At 43.9% G+C, this 23,031-nt stretch overlaps 1 protein-coding gene across 1 annotated transcript in view; it reads left to right on the top strand.

The window, feature by feature from the left end:
• Nucleotides 1-21,825: 21,825 nt before the first annotated feature.
• The window catches only part of LOC126425085 (speckle-type POZ protein-like), a 71,742-nt gene continuing 70,536 nt past the window's right edge, over nucleotides 21,826-23,031 (top strand). Inside the window, exon 1 of the mRNA XM_050087999.1 lies at nucleotides 21,826-21,884. The gene's annotated coding sequence lies outside the window, so the exon portion shown is untranslated. The remainder of the gene's footprint in view (nucleotides 21,885-23,031) is intronic.

Genomic DNA, 23,031 nt, shown 5'->3' with positions numbered 1-23,031 from the left:
GCGCCATCTTGAACTTCCATGGAGGTAATTTTGAGCATTTCATAAGTTTTGTGTGTGTTTTTTTGGTACCTCATGGCAGGGTCACTGATCAATTTAATGATGTTATCCTGTTATACAATTTTTATTAAACGGTGAACCATCCTTAGCTACCTTGTGCTTTGCTTTCCAGTAGTTGTGCCGGTACAGCCACCATTAGTCAGTTGTGATTAGCAGCAGTTTCAAATTAAACCTTTTTACACTTATAGGTACACTCACTTAAGCCTGTGCTACATGAATTATCTATGCAGTAGCACCCCAAGTGTTCATGATTAGAGCTGCAGACTGGCTCATGTCATGTGATTTACAAGATACACATGTGATATTTCTCACAAAAATCCGCGCGTGTACACTGTGTGTCAATAATGCACAAAACTTGGAGGGAACTGACTTATTTCTTATAAAGGCATTGATTCAAATTAAAAATTTCTAATAGCTCAAGATTCCTATTTATTAATTAATTATTTCATTTATTGGTATTATTATTTTTTTTTATTAAGTAACTGTTGCTCTCTTATGTGGCTATCACAGAATTATGATGTTACTGTTCTGAACTAAAGGCTCATTTGTTTATGTTATATTATGTTTACAATAGCATATGTTCATCCAAACTTACATGTATAGATGATGCAGTTATTTTTGGAGCTATTGCCCTGGCAGTGTCTACCCTTAGGATTAGGAGAGCAGAACAATGGAAAGTCAATGCTACCCTTAGGATTAGGAGAGCAGAACAATGGAAAGTCAATGCTGAGTTTGAGCCTGGTTGGGAAGAAAGGTTGAAGACATCTGTGGGACTTGCAGCTCTTCGTAACTTGTTTTGACAAACTGGGAGGACGAAATTCACGTGATATGTAGCCACGATTGTAGGAGAGAATTTTACCGAATTGAAAATAAGAATTACACCATTTGGTTATTCATTTTGTGAACTGACTGTTTCACTGATTATTGCCAGTTTCTCGTTCTTGCTATGTTGAAATAAAGTAAAAGATGTAGTGATATCAAACATGAACATTCGTTAATTGAGACTTTACATGTACAAATCGAAAATCGCATATGAAAAGTTACGTGTATTGAGACGCCCTGCTAAACATGCAGGACAGGACAGGTAGTTTAAATTGTGGAAAAGGGCCAAAATAAGGGGTTGTCAGTTACACTCGAACATACAATTTTATTATTTGATCAAACATTACAAAAGCCCAAAAAAAAATTTTTTAACACACAGATTTAATCTTTGGGACTTAATTACCAGCTGAAAGCCACTTTAAATTGAAAACGGCTGAAGGCCAATAACTTAAAACGGAAGCATAATCAGAAATTTAGAAGGCAAGCCTTATCTTAAAACAGTTCTTTATTTAGGCTGAAGGCCCGAAGAATCTGAGCTTTTCAGACCAAACAATTTGAATTCAAAACCGGCTGAAAGCCCAACACTCAAGGCTAAACAACATTAATTTTTTAAAAAAAAGGCCTTACATAAAACAGTTCTTAATTAGGGAAAACTCAACCAAAACAGGAATTTAAAAGGCAAAGCCTTATCTTAAGACAGTTCTTTAGTTAGGCTAAAGGCCCAAAGACTCAGACACTTCAAAAGCAAAGAAGTTAAATTCAAATCAGCTGAAGGCCTAACACCTAAAATTCAACAACATTAAAATTTTTAAAATGCCAAAGGCCTTACGTGAGGCAGTTCTTTAAATGAGGCTGAAGGCCTAAAGAGCAAAATAACTCAAACTCAAAATCGGCTGAAGGCCCAACACTTAAAATTCAACAAGTTTAAAATCTCTAAAATTCCAAAGGTCTTACGTGAAACAGTTATTTAAATTAGGCTGAAGGCCAAAAGAATCTTATACCTTAAGGGCAAAACAAATTTAATTAAAAAAATCGGCTAGAAGACATACAATAATAAATAAAGAAAAAGGTAGTACATCCAAGGGTGCTTAGATGTTCGAGGGTCGGCCTGGAAGTCAAACACTATCACTTGCTTGGGTGAGACAGGCAGTCAGGCCAATCATTCACGATCCGACGACAACCGAACCGACCAACAGTCAACAGACCCACCAACAAGATAACTTCCACTTCACCCGACAAAGGCACAACAGGGAGGTCAGCGGAACAACGTAGAAGATATTGGCGCCTACAGCCAATAATACATGGAACTGTCAAACTATACACCATGCTGGACAGCAACAACACGATGAGGAAACTACACTGCCTGAAATTTACGTCATCGGCCAGGGTAGGTAACCGGAACGTTAACGGTCACAAGGCAGAAGATTGCGCTGGTGCACTTCAAATAACCAAATACAGTAAAACTTCACCGGGGGGGGGGGGGGGGGAAGGGGGGGGGGGCTAGAATTTTCTAACTTGAAAACCACACTGTTGCTCCTGGGAATATCCCAACAGCCGACAACGAACTCCAAACGACATAATGTGAACGGTCTTGACTTACCAGTAGATTAAATCAAACTCAACCTTTGTGTCCGAGGTCGGTGACCCACGGACCTCGTAGGAATGGGAACAGCCCCACACGCTCCGACACCATGTAGAGAATGCCAGCGGCCCCAGCCAAACTACATCCCATGGAGAATTCCTCGCTGCTCCACGCCAACTGACCGACTGCCCAGGCCGGGAAATGGTGAAAGGACCAAGTACACGTCGGCCGATGAGATGACCAACCGAACGACCAACCAACGGTCTTCCTGCTCCAGTCTCCCTCCGTCGGACAGTTCATGTGTGTCACCAGCGGTCGGCGAGCATTTGATGTCGGCGCCTCACTGGTGCTGTGTCCCCCGACTTCTCTGCTGCTGCATCCCGGCTGCACTGCTGGTCCGTCTCCAACTGAGTGCCAGACACACGACGACCCAGACATACTATCAGTCGCTCCAGAGATGATATGACAGTGCACTTACCGATATGCACTGTTGCTGTCACTCACGGGCAAGTAGGGCAGGGAGTCAGTAACGCCAGTAAATGGAATAAGAAAACGACGCGGCAGTACCGTAATAAAAGATGAGAAACAATAAATGGAATACATACGTGCCGTGCATGGTTCATGTATGTTTACTCAGAAGTAAATGACTCCCAACACAGCAGGTAATGAGGATTACAGAGGTGCCTTTCCTCACTAGACACCTGTATTAGGATGCTTGATGCTTGTGTAGTGCATTCCATTTCTAGAATACGTAGCAGTCGGTACAAAAAATGCTTTTTGAAAACAGCTTGTGTACAAGACATATGCTGGCAAAAAATATTTATTTTCTTTGATTACTGCATGTATGAAAATTTACCCAGGGAAGATTGCATGAAATATTCAATATTCGAGGTCTGTTCTAAAAATTCTGGAACATTCGTAATTTTGCGCCGGTGGTGTGCTGGAGAGAAAAGTGGTTGACATCCGTGCACGTGCCTGTGTTTAATGTGTCACTGCTGGAAGTTTCATTGTTTTTGTCTGTTACTTATTGTTCGCTGCTGTATTGAGTAGAACGTTGTGTGACACAATTTGCGAATTTTGAGATAGCAGAGTTAGAGGAGCAACACATCTGCATTAAATGTTGCGTGTAACTCAAGAAAACCTTTACAGAAGCACACAAAATAACACAGTAAGCCTACGGTGGTGAGTGCTCAAGCCGTACTCGGTGCTGTGAATGCTTTACACGGTTTAAAAATGGCCTGACAAAGGTAAAAAATGACTATCATTCAGGATGTCCTTCGACATTTACTGACTACACTCATGTCATAAATGTCAACTAAGTTTTGCATTCCCAAGACTGACTGACTGAGAGATTGCAGAAAAATGTAGTATTTCAGTCTCGATCATGTCATGAACTCCTGACACAGCATTTTGGAATGCATCATGTTGGTGCCAAGGTAATCCCTCGGCTAATGAGTCAATCAGTGAAGAGCTTTTGGATTGTCCAAATGAGCACAAGATGTTCCTTAAGAGAATTGCAACTAGTGATGAGACGTTGGCCTACAATAGGTTGGGAAAGGTTCTGTCAGACCATAAAAAGTTCATCATGTGAGGTCAAATGTCAAAGCTGTGCTGATAGTTTTCTTTAACTTTGAAGGATTAGTTCATCATGAATTCATGCCACAAGGACCAACTATTAATCGATAGTACTATCGGGACTTGAGTGGCGCCAGAAAAAAAATGTGAGAAGGAAATGGCCTGAAATGTGGCGAGACAATTCATGCCTCTTGCATCACAATAATGCACCCTTACATTCATCCCTGTTGGTGCTTGACTATTGCACAGAAATCGAAATCACTGTGCTGCCTTATCCTCTGTACTCTCCAAATCTGGCTCCTGTGGACTTTTTTTATTTCCAAAGTTGAAAACCTCGTTAAATGAATGGAGATTTGCGATAGACAAGATAAAAGAAAATTTGCAGACGATGCTTCACGTGATCCAGCAAGAGGCGTACCGAGACTGCTACCAGAAGTGGGAACAGCACTGGGAGCGGTGATTGAGGAGGAGAGTATTTCCAAGGAGACCATGCACAATAAGTGAAAGGTAAGTCTAGAAAAATTTTGTGGCCAAAGTTGCAGAATTTTTTGGACAGACATCATAAAACCTGTAGTTTGTGCAGGAAACAGATGTCAACAATAACAGTAGACCACAAACAGTGAAAAGCACAGAGCATATTCAGTGTTCACCCTTCTGCACTTGCACATGTTATGTGTCTAGCATGTATGTACGAATTCATGGGTGTTTGGAACTGCTCTCTATTTCCACACGGGGACAATGTCTCTGGTATTTCCCTTTGTTCCATCCTGTCTACCGCCAGGTGGCTGTTGGTCTATACTTCTGCCATTCTTGGCGGATTGTCCAGTAATGTCTGGTCAGATGAATAAATCTGGAGCACCCAGTCAGCTTGAGTTGACAGTTCCTTATTATGACAGAATCATGAATCGCTGTGAAAGACAGCAGTTGCTTAAATGCTCAAAACAGATGATTTGTAAGTTTCAAATATTCCAACTTCTCTTTAACTGCTACGTGTGTTTCAAAGATGGAAATGGAATTGAATTGATTTCCATTAGAACCACAGTATTAGTAGCAGAAATTAGTAATGTAGTTACAGTTGAAAATCTGAAACTGATTTAAGGATCTCTTTAGTTTAGTGAGGACTTTTACACAGTTCATTTGGATGAAAACAGAATCACAATATCTTAAAACAGGTTCAGAAATATTTGACATGAACAGCTTAGCTGAATCACGCTGTATATTTCCTATCGTGAGATATTGCACTGCTGTGACAAAGCTTTATAATGCAGTTTTTTCTGTAGTTCTACACTATTCTCACCAATGGCACAGAGGACGACGATAAAACTGGAGGCAGTGGCAGTCTGGATACCAGAGTCAGCCTCCCTGCATAAATGGGCAACACCATACAAGGCACCATCAAGCAGGAAGCATCTTGCGAGATCAACAGCAGTTCACAATATTTTGAGTACAAGTGCAATAACTGCAAAAATACATTTGCAAGAGTTGAAGGAACACAAACATGTGGAGGGTCATGATTTTCTGCATTCATGCAGTGTGTGTCACAGAACATTCACGAGTAGTGTTGACTTGAAGAAGCATTCATATGTGCACAGAAATAAACATTCCTACAGATGTGGACTGTGTCACAAGGTGTTCATGAGCCATAATGTTCTGGAGATTCACGTACAAGTGCCCACAGGCTCATACACTCCATACGCTTTTTGTGTGTGTCCCGAGACATTCACACAGAGAAGCCATCTCAATGCTCATTTACAACAGCACACAGGGAAAATGCCCTTTTCTTGCACCAATGTCACTAGCAGTTCTGGTATAGCTCTAGTTTGAAGATCCATTTCCGTGTGCACACTGGTGAAAGCCCATATGTCTGTGAGCCTGCCACAAGACATTCACACGAAGTTCTGCCCTGAAGGCTCACTTGAGAATGTACACAGGGGAAGAACCCTACATTTACAGACTTAGTCATAAGAAATTTTCAAGCAAAAGCGGTGTGAAGAGTCTATATCGTGTTCACACAGGGGAACGCCCATATAGTTGTGATTTGTGTGAGACAAGATTTACGAGAAGTGACTGCCTCAGGCAACTCTTGGCAAGTCACACCACTGGCGAACGCCTGTACAGTTGTGATGTGTCAGAAGAGATTCAAAAGCAGACGCGGCCTCTGGATATGATGTCTGCCGCAATACATACTCAAGAAAGATACAAGCCTGATGCGACACTTGCTCCCACACTTGAGATAATGCCCTTTTGGCGGTGACATATGTCATACCAGGTTAAAGACCAAACATTGTATTAAGGCTCCCATGGAATCTCACATCTAGAGAGGTGGAAGAGCTCATTTCACGTCTTGAAGTACTATGTAACTTTTTTGTAAAGATTTTTCCAAGAATAGCTCTTACTTGCATCTCACATAAGGAAAATAAATGTTATACTAAACTATCTGATTTTTGGACTTCAGATGCAGAGCAACTGAGTCATAAGTGTCCAATCTATTTGCTTTAAATAGAATGAATATCACAAGCCGTTGGTACCACATGTTTATCAAAATTCTAATGTACAGCAGCACAGCAACTCACTTCTTCATTTGATAAGTTAACTGTTATTTACAATTAACTGTTAACTTGAATGGTTTTTGCGTGTATTGTCATTGTTATGCATTACAAAACAAGAAACTGAAGTATATAAAGTTATTTTCAGCAAAATATACATACAAAATGTGTGAACATTTTACATGATTGATATGAGCATCTTCCAGGTACAAGTTAACCTTTTGATGTTACTCCGTAGTGAATGTCCAGTGCTCAATGACATGTTCCCTCTCAATCCAGGGTAGTGGGGAACGGCCTTGGGGCGTGGTGTGCTTGTCCTTGCCTCACACTGGATCAAAAAGTAATTTGAAAGCACAACAATGCCTGATTGACCACTTACCAGAACAGGTGCTATTCTAAAAGATGTTTGTACATTCTCCTGACAAAAAAAGTTTATTTATAGAGACATCAAATAAAATTTTTAATGTGGTAATTTACAGTTGAATTATTGTATGTTATTCTAGTATTTTCTATGTTATGTGTTGGTTACTAGAGTAACACAACACATAGCACCAGACTTGTAATGTATCACAAGTGCAAAGTTAGAAAAGGCAACAACATAACTATGATTCATGTGTGAAGCCACTAGTATTACTTACATCCAACCCCCCACCCCCGGTTGTGTCATGAATTTTTTGCAGTCAAGAAAAAAGACATAAGAAAGTACTAGCTTATGGTAGTTGATGTACAAAAATTTCTCGAAATATGCTCAAACTTTTCGTATTGGCTTTGTCAATTTTTTTTTTAAATGTATAACTTCAGTATCCGTATAAAGTCACGAAAAAAAATAAATACAGAAATTATCCAAAATATATTACATAAAGATCTGTGAAGTGCAATATTTTGCCTGAATACTCCCTGAAAACTTTATACCTGAATGAACAATTACTCATAAGAAATTATTCCTTAGTGAGTCTAACAATATGAATAAAATACGTGTTTTACAATTTTCTTACTTATTACTTTACCAGCATTCAAACAACCTCTGTCAAGCTTCATAACTTTCAGTTTAAGTAGTTAGCTGAATTTTAAGTCATCATGATAAACTCTACATTCATTATGAGTACACTAACTAAATTTTTATTTGGCAATTTCTGACACTTGTGATTGAGGAGCATTTGTAATAAAAACTGAAATAGTTGATCCAATAAATTTCTTGTACATAAAATACTCTCGCTCAAACCTCTTTCATTACCAGTACTTTGTATCCCACACAAGATTGCATTCTTTCTTTTACACCACAAAGCAAGTCTGTTTCCAAAATAGCTAACAAAACACATTAATTTCTTTGTCCTTTGAGTTTCTAATGGCAATGTGCCTGTATAAAATCTTCTCTGCCACTTTTCCCCTTATACAAACGCAACTGCAGCATCTCCCACTCTGCATATAAAAAGACAGATTTTTTACGCTTGTAGGGCAGTGAGAGCAGCAGTTACAAATATGGCGCCAGCCCCTGGCACCACGTGACACTACTGGTTCCACAGGGGACTGTAACTGCTGCGTGCTGCACTGTTCGCCTTACATGCAGGCATTATTTTCTGCCTCTCAGATTGTTGCCAGATGCTGCAATACTGCCAATGTAAGTGGAAAGCGGCCGGTGTGGCCGTGCGGTTCTAGGCGCTTCAGTCGGGAACCGCGTGTTGTGTACATGGTTCCGCGTAGTCAGCGCGTACACAACTTTCCCAGTAGAGCGCGCCCCGCTAAGCACAACAGCGCAGGCGCAGCGCTCGTCCGTCTCCGCACTACAAGATGGCGCTGTCATAGAGACTTAACTCGTTGATAGAGACGGACCAAATTCTGCTTCCGCCGGTCCGCGTATTAATATGTAACGCAGCCAATGAGATTGCTGCTAACACAGAAACTTTTCTCCTCGCGGATCACACTCGGGCAGTGATCAGGAACGCGCGAGGTATTATAACGAGTGCACAGACCTCCGATTAGTCAGTCTGCATTAGTTTGTAGTCAAGTTTCAGTCTGCGCCTAATGAGATTATCATATTCCTGTACATAGCCATGAAGAGAAATGTATAGACACTTTGTCAAGTATCAGAGATATGTGAGAATAAGATTAACGTACCAAGACCAAAGGAACTTCAGATTGTCAATTGTAAACAGCGTCCAGAATCAAGTTACGTAATATCTATGTTTTTTGTTATTTTAATAAATGTGTGTGAAAATTAATCAAGTTCTGTTTAAAGTTGGTCACTGTCAATCTGCTATTCTAAGCGTGCAAGTGGCATTTCTATCGTCTGACCTAACGGCAGAAGATAAACACGCCACGATATGACCACGAGACATATTGCTGACACTCGCCTACTTTTTTAGAGCGACAAGTCAAATAATATGATGGTGTGTGTACTGAAGGTCTTACAGTACGCACACCACACCGCGTGACCGCTACGGTCGCAGGTTCGAATCCTGCCTCGGGCATGGATGTGTGTGATGTCCTTAGGTTAGTTAGGTTTAATTAGTTCTAAGTTCTAGGCGGCTGAAGACCTCATAAGTTGCATAGTGCTCAGAGCCATTAGAACCAATTTTTTGTAAGTGGAAAACAGTGCCAGCGCTGGTTCAAATGTTTCAAATGGCTCTAAGCACTATGGGACTTAACTTCTGAGGTCATCAGTCCCCTGGAACTACTTAAACCTAACTAACCTATGGACATCACACACATCCATGCCCGAGGCAGAATTCGAACCTGCGACAGTAGCGGTCGCGCGGTTCCAGACTGTAGCGCCTAGAACCGCGGCCGGCTCAGCCCTGGTAATCTGTGGTTTCTTGCCCATTACAACAATAATTGAGATAGCTGTTGAAAGCTAAAGTGTTTCATTGAAAATGAGTGGCCTGAAAACTGACCCCTTATCTGCTGATTTCACGTCCGGCTTCAGCCTCAAATCACCGCCGACCGGCAGCAAAGCTAGGGCTGCTGAGGCACGAAAATCCTAAGTCCCACACCGCCAATACTCTCAATACCTCCACAGCAAGGAATAATCATGGCGAGTCATCCATTATCATGGCTAAGTTTATCGTTATTAAAAAGTGCAAAATTCAAAATACCAACTATAAGAACGCAAGGACAGCCAGGAACAAATGCCTTTCACCTTCACTTTATTTTTCCTTGACCCCAGTAATAAAAATTCTAAGTCGCACACCACAGGAAACGTACAGCTTTGAGTTGCGATACACAATCGAGCTGCGACTTAGAGAGATGCGCAGGTCGCCTCACACAGAGAGCATTCGTGGGTGCTCCTGAGATCTACAACACCAACAAACTTCTCGGCTTTTGGCAAGACCGATGTGTAGTTTCTTTTGCGTGGGGCGGGGGGGAGGGATCAGAGTTCTTCATTTATGATAATATACAGTCAAATCACCAACAAGGCATACATACTCCCAAAACCTCCACAGCGAGGAATAATCATGGTAAGTCATCCCTTATCATGGCAAAATATATTATTATAACTAAGACTTGACTAGAAGAAGGGATCGGTTGGTAGGACATGTTATGAGGCATCAAGGGATCACCAACTTAGTATTGGAGGGCAGCATGGAGGGTAAAAATCGTAGAGGGAGACCAAGAGATGAATACACTAAGCAGATTCAGAAGGATTTAGGTTGCAGTTGTTACTGGGAGATGAAGCAGCTTGCACAGGATAGAGTAGCATGGAGAGCTGCATCAAACCAGTCTCAGGACTGAAGACCACAACAACAACAACTAAGACTTGTTGATGATTTCCCCCCCCCCCCCCACCCAACAAAAAAACGAATTACGCACTGATCTTGCCAAAAAGTGAGAAGCGATTCTTGGTGTTTTAACTCACAGGGCAACTGGGAATGCTCTGTGTGAGGCGCCACTGTGCATCTCTGTGAGTCGCAGCTCGGATGTGTAGCACAACTCAGAGCTGTAAGTCTTTCGTGGGTGAGACTTTGTATTGTTACTAGAGCTGTCCAATAACGTGTGGAAGTGCGGTACCAAGACTTAAGAACACTTTTATGACCTGAAAAACAATCACATTGATTAGAGCCGTTGGCATGTGAACTTAATCCCCCACGTCGTGCAATGCAGTTACTGTGGTTTCAGGTACATGTTGAGCTAGGTTGGATTAGTAAAAGAGAGAGCGAAAGAAAGACAGTGAGAGAAGACCCAACAAAGACCGATGCGTTTCGTCATGGGATTGTTTAGTCCGTGTGAGGGATTTTCGGAAATGCTCGACAAAGCAGAACGGCAGACGCCACAAGAAAGGAGTTGTGCATCACGGAGATGTTTTACGTTAAAACTGCGAGAGAGCACGTTCCGGGGAGACTTGGCCAACATATTACTTCCTCCAAAGACATGTCTCGCGAAATGACAACAACGAGAAAATCCGCCGCGCGGGATTAGCCCAGCGGTCTGGGGCGCTGCAGTCATGGACTGTGCCGCTGGTCATGGCGGAGGTCCGAGCCCTCCCTCGGGCATGGGTGTGTGCGTTTGTCCTTAGAATAATTTTGGTTAAGTAGAGTGTAAGCTTAGGGACTGATGACTTAGCAGTTAAGTCCCATAAGATTTCACACATATTTGAACAATTTTTTAAGAAAATCCGGGAAATTACAAGTCAGGTTTGCCGACAATCATTTTTCCCACGCGCCATTCGCGAATGGAACAGGGTAAGGGGACCTGATATTGGTACCAGAAATACCGTCCGCAATACACCGGAAACTGAAATGCAGATTACAGATCCAGATGTACACCTGGCTCGAAATGACTTACAAGTTCGTGGCGCCCTCCATCGGTAATGCTCGAATTCAATATGGTGTTGGCCCACCCTTAGCCTTGATGACAGCTTCCACTCTCGCAGACATACGTTCATTCAAGTGCTGGAATGTTTCTTGGGGAATGGCAGCCCATTCTTCACGGAGTGCTAAACTGAGGAGAGGTATCGATGTCGGTCGGTGAGGCCTGGCAAAAAGTCGGCGTTCCAAAACATCCCATAGGTGTTCTATAGGATTCAGGTCAGGACTCTGTGCAGGCCATTCCATCACAGGGATGTTATTGTCGTGCATTATGAAGTGCTGCCCGATTGTGTTGAAAGATGCAGTCGCCATCCCCGAATTGTTCTTCAACAGTGGGAAGCAAGAAGGTGCTTAGAACATCAATATAGATCTGTGCTGTGGTAGTGCCACGAAAAACAACAAGGGGTGCAATCCCCCTCCATGAGAAACACGACCACACCATAACATAACCGTGTCCTAATTTTACTGTCGGCACTACACACACTGGTAGATGACGTTCACCAGGCGTTCGCCATACCCACACATTGTGTAGGGCGATTCGTCACTCAACACAACGTTTTTCCACTGTTCAATCGTTCAATGTTTACTCTCCTTACACCAAGTGAGGCGTCATTTGGCATTTACCGGCGTGATGTGTGGCTTATGAGCAAACGCTCGACCATGAAATCCAAGTTTTCTCACCTCCCGCCTGTCATAGTACTTGCAGTGGATCGTGATGCGGTTTGAATTGATGTGTGGTCTGTATAAATCCATGTCTGCCTATTACACATAACGACCCTCTTTAACTGTCGGCAGTCTCTGTCAGTCAACAGGCGAACTCGGCCTGTACGATTTTGTGCTGCTCGTGTCCCTTGACGTTTCCATTTCGCTATCACATCGGAAACAGTGGACGCAGGGATGTTTAGGCGTGTGGAAATCTATATATATATATGTGTGTGTGTGTGTGTGTGTGTGTGTGTGTGTGTGTGTTCAAATGTGTGTGAAATCTTATGGGACTTAACTGCAAGGTCATCAGTCCCTAAGCTTACACACTACTTAGCCTAAATTATCCAAAGGACAAACACACACACCCATGCCCGAGGGAGGACTCGAACCTCCGCCGGGACTAGCCGCACAGGAAATCTCATGTACAGACGTATGACACAAGCGACACCCAATCACCTGACCACATTCGAAGTCCATGAGTTCCACGGAGCGCCCCATTCTGCTCTTTCAGGTTGTTTAATGACCACTGAGGTCGCTGACGTGGAGTACCTGGCAACACAATGCACATAATATGAAAAACGTTTGTTTTTGGGTGTGTCCGGATAATTTTGATCACACAGTATAGATGTAGGTATGTAGATGAGGATATATGCCAAGAAAAACGTGAGTAGGTTTCTTGCTGCTAAAAGAAGAAAGTGTAGGTTGCGGCTGTTAAAGATTAGAGAATATGTAAACCATTATACACTGGGCATCAGCTTGGAAATTTTTGTTCTTTAATCGGTCTGCCTGCGTACCTTATAAAATAAACGAAATTAGTCGTGTAACGGTCCTGATTTGCTTTACTAGTTAGTGCAATCATTTTCTATGCTTTCTTTTCATCCGAAAATCTGATTCGTACGGCCAGTGACTATTCATTTCATGCTAAGCGGTCCGATTTAGTCACCCTTTTCCGCAAAAGGACTTGCAGAACTTTCAAAAAAAAAAAATGGCTATTTTTCGAGGGAGAAGACATTTATAACATGTTACATTCCAATGAACGAGATAAGAACCAAATTATAATAAATAAAATACCGGAAAACAAACACCCTCAAGGATAAGTTCATTCTATTAACAAGTGAGATGACAGATTGTTCATCACTGTAGGAGTACGTGATATCAAATCCGGACCAAAAGAAACACACGTGTCACGCAAAAGGCTGCCCAAGCAGCATCTCCTTTTCACACTGTACCCCCGTCCCCAATCACTGTTGGCAACTCAGGCATGTATTGCAGCATACAGACGATCACAAAGGTGCCGAATGACATCCTGTGACAGACTGCCCCAAGCGTCTTGCGCTTCGGCAGTGCTTCCTGCAGGCCCTGGAGAGCGACTTCATTTCCCGCTGCATCGTGTCCCGTATGCGTTCAGTTGGAGACACCTGGTGATCTTGCTGGCTAGACCAGCCGAAGAACAAGTTTCTTTGCTACAGCCTTATGTTGTTGTTGTTGTGGTCTTCAGTCCTGAGACTGATTTGATGCAGCTCTCCATGCCTCTCTAACCTGTGCAAGTTTCTCCATCCCGCAGTACCTACTGCAGCCTACATCCTTCTGAATCTGTTTAGTGTATTCATTTCTTGGTCTCCCTCTACGATTTTTACCCTCCACGCTGCCCTCCAGTACTAAATTGGTGATTCCTTGATGCCTTAGAAAATGTCCTACCAACCAATCCCTTCTTCTAGTCAAGTTGTGCCACAAACTCCTCTTCTTCCCAATTCTATTCAGTACATCTATTTGATCTACCCATCTAATCTTCAGCATTCTTCTGTAGCACCACATTTCGAAAGCTTCTATTCTCTTCTTGTCTAAACTATTTATCGTCGATGTTTCGCTTCCATACATGGCTACACTCCATACTTTCAGAAACGACTTCCTGACACTTAAATCAATGCTCGATGTTAACAAGTATCTCTTCTTCAGAAACGCTTTCCTTGCCATTGCCATATCCTCTCTACTTCGACCATCATCAATTATTTTGCTCCCCAAATAGCAAAACTCCTTTACTACTTTAAGTGTCTCATTTCCTAATCTAATTCCCTCAGCATCACCCGACTTAATTCGACCACATTCCATTATCCTCGATTTGCTTTTGTTGATGTTCATCTTATACACTCCTTTCAAGACACTGTCCATTCCGTTAAACTGCTCTTCGAAGTCTTTTGCTGTCTCTGACAGAATTACAATGTCATCGGCAAACCTCAAAGTTTTTATTTCTTCTCCATGTATTTTAGTGCCTACTCCCAACTTTTCTTTTGTTTCCTTTACTGCTTGCTCAATACATAGATTGAATAGCATCTGGGAGAGGTTTCAACCCTGTCTCACTCCCTTCAGAACCACTGCTTCCCTTTCATATCTCTCGATTCTTATAACTCCCATCTGGTTTCTATACAAATTGTAAATAGCCTTTCGCTCCCTGTAGTTTACCCTTACTACCTTCAGAATTTTAAAGAGAGTATTCCAGTCAACATTGCCAAAAGCTTCTCTAAGTCTACAAATGCTAGAAACGTAATTTTTGCCTTTCGTTAATCTTTTTTCTAAGATAAGTCGTAGGGTCAGTATTGCCTCACGTGTTCCAACATTTCTACGGAATCCAAACTGATCTTCCCCGAGGTCGGTTTCCACCAGTTTTTCCATCCGTCTGTAAGGAATTCGCGTCAGTATTTTGCAGCTGTGACTTACATGGAATTGAATTGTCACGCAGAAATGCATTTCAGTTTCCTGTCGAATAAATGGCAGTATCACGGGGACTACTTTCTGCGCAGTACAGCGGCTACTCTGTAGGAATAGGAATATGACCGCGAGGTGGAACTGACTGGCCTCTACACCGTGTAGCCTGGGGTCCGACCTCTGTGTCGTGGGCGAATGCTCTGAACAGGCTGCTCACAGCTCTACACCATACAGTGCTCGTCCCTCACATGCGTACAGACAGAACCTACCCTCATCACTGGAGACAGCAGAGCGCCGTTACATTCTCCAGTCAGCTCTCTCACGACATCACAGGAGCCGTGACTATTCGTCTAGTCAGTGGTAGCCTGGCCAGATTGACACGTGTTGTTAGTCCTGATGCAAGCAGACGGTTCCGAGAGGTCGTTGTTTGTTCCATTGTATTCCATTGAATGTCCCAATGAAATACAGTGCTCTGCTACTGCCGATTTTGACGGTTGCCGCAGACGGGTGTATCTTTCATGTTCTATACATCGTTCATGGACAGTTCTTGTCGTCTGGCCAATATATGCAGAGCCACATTCACAGGGAATTTTGTAGACGCCTGCTTTCTTCAGTTGTAAATCGTCTTTAACGGATCCAACCAGGGCCCGGTTCTTTGCTGGTGGACGGAAGATAACCTTGATTTTATTTTTCTTCTGTAATCGGCCTATTTTCGAAGACACATTCCTGGCGTATGGAAGGAACGCAGTTGATTTATAGTCGTCATCTGCGTCCTCAGTGCGTTGCTTCTTGTTATGATAGTTGCGCATGGCCTTCCTTATTTGGCGAGAAGTGTAGCCATTCTCTTTGAAAACCTTCTCCAAGAGCTCTAATTCTGCGTGGCGGTTTTCATCATCCGATATTATATGCACTCGATGTATTAAGGTACTGAGAACACCGGCTGTTTGTGCTGGGTGATGGCAGCTTGACGCCTGGAGATACAGATCTGTGTGAGTCGGTTTCCTGACCCATCAATTTTACGGCGTACTAGCACGTCTAGAAATGGTAAAGTGCCCTCTTTTTCAATCTCCATCGTAAATTTGATGTTCGCATGTAATGAGTTTAAGTGATGATGGAATTTCTCCAGTTCCTGTCTGCCATGAGGCCATACAGCAAAAGTATCATCTACGTACCGCCAGAAGACCGTAGGCTTTAAAACAGCAGACTCAAGAGCTTTCTCCTCAAAGTCCTCCATAAAGAGATTAGCTACCACAGGCGACAAAGGGCTCCCCATGGCGACGCCGTCTGTTTGTTCAAAGAATTCGTCATTGAATAAAAAGTACGTTGAGGAGAGTATATGTTCAAACAAGGCCGTCATTTCTGCACTGAATAAGTTACCAATAAGATGTAATGATTCCATTAAAGGCACTTTGGTAAAAAGTGAGACAACATCAAAGCTGACTAATAAATCCGAGCTGCTAAGCTTAACTTCCTTCAAGCGACTGACAAAATCCTCGGAATTACGTATATGGTGGCAACACTTACCCACATACGGCTTTAGTAATGAGGCCAGATATTTTGCTGTAGAATAGGTCGCAGCACCAAGATTACTCACTATTAATCGTAGTGGGGCACCATCCTTGTGTATCTTCGGAAGACCGTAGAGTCTTGGTGGTACTGCATTGTGTGGTCTCAGTCTCTTGATAACTTGTTCAGGTAGAGAACAGTCGTTCAAAAGGGTAGTAGTTTTCCTTGATATTCGGCTTGTTGGGTCCTTTTCAATTCTACGGTACGTAGAATCATTTAGCTGACAATATATCTTCTCGTTGTAGGCTTCTCTTGTCAGAAGAACTGTGGCGTTACCCTTATCCGCAGGCAGTACGACTGTGCTAGTATCTTCTCTCAGGCTGCGGAGAGCAGCTCTTTCAGCTGGCGAGATGTTACTCCGTTGTGGCGCACATTTCAACAACGTTCGGCAAGATTCACGTCGAATTTCGTCTGCAGAATCCAGAGGGAGACGTCTAATGGCTTCCTCAATGGAACTGATGAAATCCGTTAAAGGCAGTGAGGTAGGTGTAGGAGCGAAGTATGCTCGAGATTCGGCATAAATACGGCGACTGCACCTGGGCTCTTCAGTAGTTGTGTACTCCCCTGATGATGGCCGGACGTCTCTGGGCCGAAATATCGTGGCAGAGTGTCGACGGGATCCGGCTGCATACCCGGAAATTATTGGAAGAAGAAATACGCCGGGAAAATTTCAGAAGTCACATCTTCATCTTTTACTTGTGACGTTGCCATATGTATTTGAAATGTTGTCGTTAGAGTTGTTTTGCTGCCGATTTTGTTCAGAATGACCATATCACTCCACTGTTCACAGTAAGTGGCTCTCTGGCTGTCTTAAAGTTTTCGTAAGCTCTTCATTTTCTTTCTTCATGTGCTACGAAGTACGTTCTTTTTTCAAAATCTATCAGATTCGCTTCACCGAATTAGTCGTCTGCGAATAAATCTCGTTTCTGCGGGTTCTAGTGGTTCTACGATACAGTTGTTTTGCAAAAGTAATTGACTCTAAATTTTGTTTCTCTGTGACGGCTCAACCGCAAGCCTTGTAGTCTCGGGTAGATTGGAGGTGTTTGAGTTATATTTAATTCGTCGTCTGGGAGAAATTTTGCATCAGTACAGATTCAAATCGGAATTATTATGATACTGATCTTTCATTATTTTGCGTGTGTACCTAGGAACGTGTCACAAAATTGTGATTACCAATGTCATCGACAGTAGGAATCAGAAGTAGCAGGAAATCTAAATTACCGTGGCGCAAGCAGAATAGAAAACGGGAAGCAGTCGTTCAGCCAATACGACGCACAATCGCTTCGAGGAAAACACTGTTCAAGCAAGAGGTTATCTCGGGGTCGACGCTGCCAAATACACTCAGGGTCACCTCCTGCCTCTCCACCAGGAAACTGTGGGACGCTTTTTACGCGCCTTACGCTCGACTAGTAAGTGTTTCACGTAGTGCGATCTACCTCTACATCCACATGTACGTCTCCACTCTGCAAGTAACCTGACAGTGTCTAGCGGAGGGTACTTCTGCGGGGTGCGATTGTTCTGGAAAGCATGTAATTCTCAGGGCATTACGTTTTATCTGAATCACAAATTTTAAAATGTTTAATATTTGAAAGAATCTTATTTACGTGAATATTATTCCGTATAAACTATCAGTATTTAAAAATTGTTTATTGCTAATGTACCTCAGCCGAGAGGAAAAGAAAAGTCGTTATCGTGGAATGCTCCCCATCCCCTGTCACTCATCATTAATTTATCAGGACATTCTTCTTTCCATTTTCCATTTGCGAACGGCGCTTTGGAAGACTGAATGTCGGTAAAATTAAGTACTAGCTCTAATTCCCCGGGTTTTCTCGCTGTGGTCATTTCGCAAGATGCTTTTGGGAGGACGTAGCATGTTCTCCTAGACTTCCTGGTACGCACTCTCTCGGAATTTCGACCGCAGTAATACAGTATATCCGTGTGCACAACGCACCTCTTTCAGCGTCTGCCAGCGGAGTTCGCTAGGCGCCCCGCGCCGACCAGAAGATACCGTGGCGAAACGCGCCGCTCTCCGTTGGATCTTCTCCAACTCTTCTATCATTCCTACCGCGTAAGAGTCGCACATTGACAAGCAGTGTACAAAAAAGCGTGAACGAGTTACATTTCCTTAAGATTCACGCTGTGAATCTCAGTCTGCCATCAGCTTTTCGTACTATTTGTTTTACGCGATCATTTCACTTAAGGTGGCTCTCTTACTCCTAGGTATCTTACGGTTGACACTGTTTCCAACAACTTGTCATCAGTGTTGTCGTACAGTAATGGATTTCTTTCCCTGTGTATACGCAGTACGGTACACTTATATACGTTCAAGGTCACTGCCAGAGCCTGCACCATTCATGAATGTTCTGTAGGCTATTCCGGAAAGTGATATTGTGTTTTGGCGCTGCTGCTTTCTTATAGACAACCGGATCGTGTGCGAACAGTCTTATAGAGCTTCTGATGTTTCTTACTAGAACATTTATATACAATGTAAACAGTAACGGTCCTATTACACTTTCTTGGGCAATTCTGGAATTTACCTTTACATCTTTCGATTTTATTCCGTTGAGGGCGACACACTGAGTTCTGTCTGCGAGGAAGTATTGAATCCAGTCACAAATCTGGAAATCTGGTCAGATACTCGGTGAACTCATTTCCCGCTAAAGGGCAGTGTGGGACGGCGTCAACTTGAACGCTGGTGTGTACAGCCGTGTGGCTCTCACAGAAGTACACAGCGAACTGAATTTCGCAAGACGGCGTTGAATTTTATAGAGGAGATATCTGTTCTTCGAAAACAACGTAATACTTGAGCCTGGAACACGTTCCATAACTCTACAAGAGATCTAAATTTATTCACGTCTCTGGTCGCAAATTTTTTGTCATCACACTATCGGTTTCGGTCTGTAATGACCATCTTCAGGTCTATTTTATAAAAACACGTCCTAATATACATCGTCAAATGCTAAACACAAACGCAGCGGCAGCATCGTCAAATGCGTATAAATAATGATATATACAAGAACCATCTCGTCAGCAGCCCCACTGTTTCAAACCAAACTGCCCAGTGGTATATAAATAACAGTATATACAAGAGTAATCAAAAGCACTTCTGTTCAAAGCAATCTGGGCAGTTCGCTTTGAACAATAGTGCTGCTGACGAGATGGCTCTTGTATATACTGTTATTTATACACGTTTGATGACGCTGGCGCTGATTTTGTGTTTAGCATTTGACTTTGCTGTTATGGCTCCAGTATATTAGCAAATGTTTCAATAAAACAGATCTGAAGATGGTCATTATAGAACGAAACCGACAGTCTGGTGACAAAAAATTTATGACCGTAGACGTGAATGCATGGAAATTTATTCTAATTTCGGGTCGCTGTTCAATTCGCGACTACGTCGCAGCTTGTGCTGCAACAGATCTGCGTCAGCTGTATAGGCCTATAATTACGTGCATCGGTCCTACGACCCTTCTCGTATAGCGGAATGCCCCGCGATTTCTTCCAGTCACCGTGTGCCCTTCAGTGCTCCAGCGACCCACGATACGCTGCTGCTACAAGGGGAGGACGTTCTTTCACATAATCTCTGTATAACTCGTAGGTGTCGTGTCGGACAGATGCGTTTCGACCACCTATCGATTGTAGCTGTTCTTCCGTTCCACGATCACGTATCACAATATCTGCCACTTCCTCGTTGATGTAGTGATTGAAAGAAGGAACTGTTTTACCGCCTTCCGTGGTGGAACAGTTCTGGAAGACCGAATTCAGTATTTCGGCCTTGTATGTGCAATCTTCAGCACGGTGACTACGTGACTACGTCACTGACTGGACTGTTCAGTTCGCTTACGGTTTTTACACTACTGGCCTTTAAAATTGCTACACCAAGAAGAAATGCAGATGATAAACGGGTATTCATTGGACAAATATAATACTAGAACTGACATGTGATTACATTTTCTCCCAGTTTGGGTGCATACATCCTGAGAAATCAGTACCCAGAACAACCACCTCTGCCCGTAATAACGACCTTGATACGCCTGGGTATTGAGTCAAACAGAGCTTGGATGGCGTGCACAGGTACAGCTGCCCATGCAGCTTCAACACAATACCACAGTTCATTAAGAGTAGTGACTGGCACATTGTGACGAGCCAGTTGATCGTCCACCATGGACCAGACGTTTTGAATTGGTGAGAGATCTGGAGAATGTGCTGGCCAGGGCAGCAGCCGACCATTTTCTGTATCCAGAAAGGCCTGTACAGGACCTGCAACATGCGGTCGTGCATTATCCTGCTGAAATGTAGGGTTTTGCAGGGATCGAATGAAGGTTAGAGCCACGGGCCATAAAACATCGGGAATGCACCGTCCACTGTTCAGTGCCGTCAATGCGAACTAGAGGTGACAGAGACGTGTAACCAATGGCACCCCAACCATCATGCCGGGTGATACGCCAGTATGGGAATGACGAATACACGCTTACAATGTGCGTTCACCGCGGTGTCGCCAAACACGGATGCGACCATCATGATGCTGTAAACAGAACCTGGATTTATCCGAAAAAATGACGTTTTGCCAATCGTGCACCCAGGTTAGTCGTTGAGTACACCATCGCAGGCGCTCCTGTCTGTGATGCAGCGTCAAGGGTAACCACAGCCACGGTCTTCGAGCTGATTGCCCATGCTGCTGCAAACGTCGTCGAACTGTTCGTGCAGATGGTTGTTGTCTTGGAAACGTCCCCATCTGTTGACTCGGGGATCGAGACGTGACTGCACGATCCGTTACAGCCATGAAGGTAAGATGCCTGTAATCTCGATTGCTAGTGATACGAGGCCATTGGGATCCAACACGGCGTTCTGTATTATCCTCCTGAACCCACCGATTCCATATTATGCTAACAATCATTGGATCTCGACGAACGCGAGCAGTAATGTCGCGATACGATAAACCGCTATCGCGATTGGCTACAACCCAACCTTTATCAGAGTCCGAAACGTGATGGTATGCATTTCTCCTCCTTACACGAGGCATCACAACAACGTTTCACCAGGCAACGCCGGTCACCTGCTGTTTGTGTATGAGAAATCGCTTGGAAACTTTCCTCATGTCAGCACGTTGTAGGTGTCGCCACCGGCGCGAAACTTGTGTGAATGATCTGTAAAGCTAATCATTTGCACATCGCGGCATCTTCTTCCTGTCGGTTAAATTTCACGTCTGTAGCACGTCATCTTCGTGGTGTAGCAATTTTAATGACCAGGAGTGTATTTAAGAGCAAAACTTGTTTGGACTTTCGGGCAGATTTTATCGGCGAAGTCATTACGCTCCGTCACGGTCACGTGACCCCGGCGTCCGCCTTGTGAGGCGTCGAGCAGGAGTAGTTGGCACGTCAGCCGCTTGGAGAGGCGGCGGCGGTGGCGGTGGGGACCGAGGGGTGGAGGGCGGAGCACGTGGGGGGCGGCACTCGGGGCTCATAGGCACCAGCGCCAGCCCAAGCACCAGCAGTGCACGGGCGGCCGCGGCGAGGGACGTTTCTGGTGAGTGCAGTCTCTGCGTGACCTTCCTCTTGTCACTGTTACCGTATCTTGACAGCGGTGGTTGTCACGACGATGCAAAGGACCAAGTTTTATTCCTCTCTCTTTGTCTTTGAAGAAAGATCGCAACATCGAGAAATAGTTAACGCAGATTAATGAAAAACATGCGTCCATTTTGTCGTACCAGTGCTGGATGTTAGTTTCGTCCGTGTCTCTTGCACTCGATCGATCGATAAGGGAACGGTTAACGCTGGTGTTGGTTAACGCTGGAGTTTCGTTCGATGGTGTCTCACATGTGGTCGATTGGAGACAGGTCTGGTGACGGTGTAGGCCGAGGCAGCATGTCAACGCTGTACAGCATATTGGGTTACAACAGTGCTATGTGGGCGAGCGTTAGCCCGTTGGACAACGCTCTGCAGAAAGCTGTTCGTGAATGGAGGCACAACTCGTCGAATCGACAGTCTGACGTACGAATTTGCAGTCAGTGTGAGTGGGATAACCCCGATAGTGCTCGTGCTGTCATACGAAATCGCTTCCCAGACCATAGCTCCAGGCTGGTTGATTGATTTGGGAGAAGGGACCAAACATCGAAGTCACCGGTCTCATCGGATTATGGAAGGATGAGAAGGAAGTCGACCATGCCCTTTCAGAGAAACTATCCCGGCATTTTCCTGAAGCGATTTAGGGAAATAACGGAAAACGTGAATCAGGATGGCCGGACATGGGTTTGAACCGTCGTCCTCCCGAATGCGAGTCCATTGTGCTGACCACTGCGACACCTCGCTCGGTGTAAATCCAGGTGTAGGTCCAAGGTGTGTAACACGCAGACAGGTTGGTTGCAGACCCTCAGCTCACGACCACCACTCACACCGAGGCACAACCAGTTTGCATCAGAGAACACAACAGACCTCCACCCTGTACTCCAACGAGTTGTCGCTTGACACCACTGCAGTCGCAAAAGGTAGTGGTTCGGGGTCAGTGGAATGCACACTGGTTCGGAGCTGTCCTTGAAGTGAAATATAGCAGTTCCTTGTGTCACTCTGGTGCACAAATTGCTGCTGCAGATGCATCACGACTCGACGAGGGCCATACGCCGAACACGACCGTCCTCCGTCTCTGCACTGCCATGTGGCCGTCCGGAGCCCAGTTT

The sequence above is a fragment of the Schistocerca serialis genome, chromosome 10 (assembly GCF_023864345.2).
Source record: "Schistocerca serialis cubense isolate TAMUIC-IGC-003099 chromosome 10, iqSchSeri2.2, whole genome shotgun sequence".
Classification (NCBI taxonomy): domain Eukaryota; kingdom Metazoa; phylum Arthropoda; class Insecta; order Orthoptera; family Acrididae; genus Schistocerca; species Schistocerca serialis.
The sequence above is the reverse complement of the archived record's forward strand: the minus strand, read 5'-3'. Positions and strand labels throughout refer to the sequence as shown.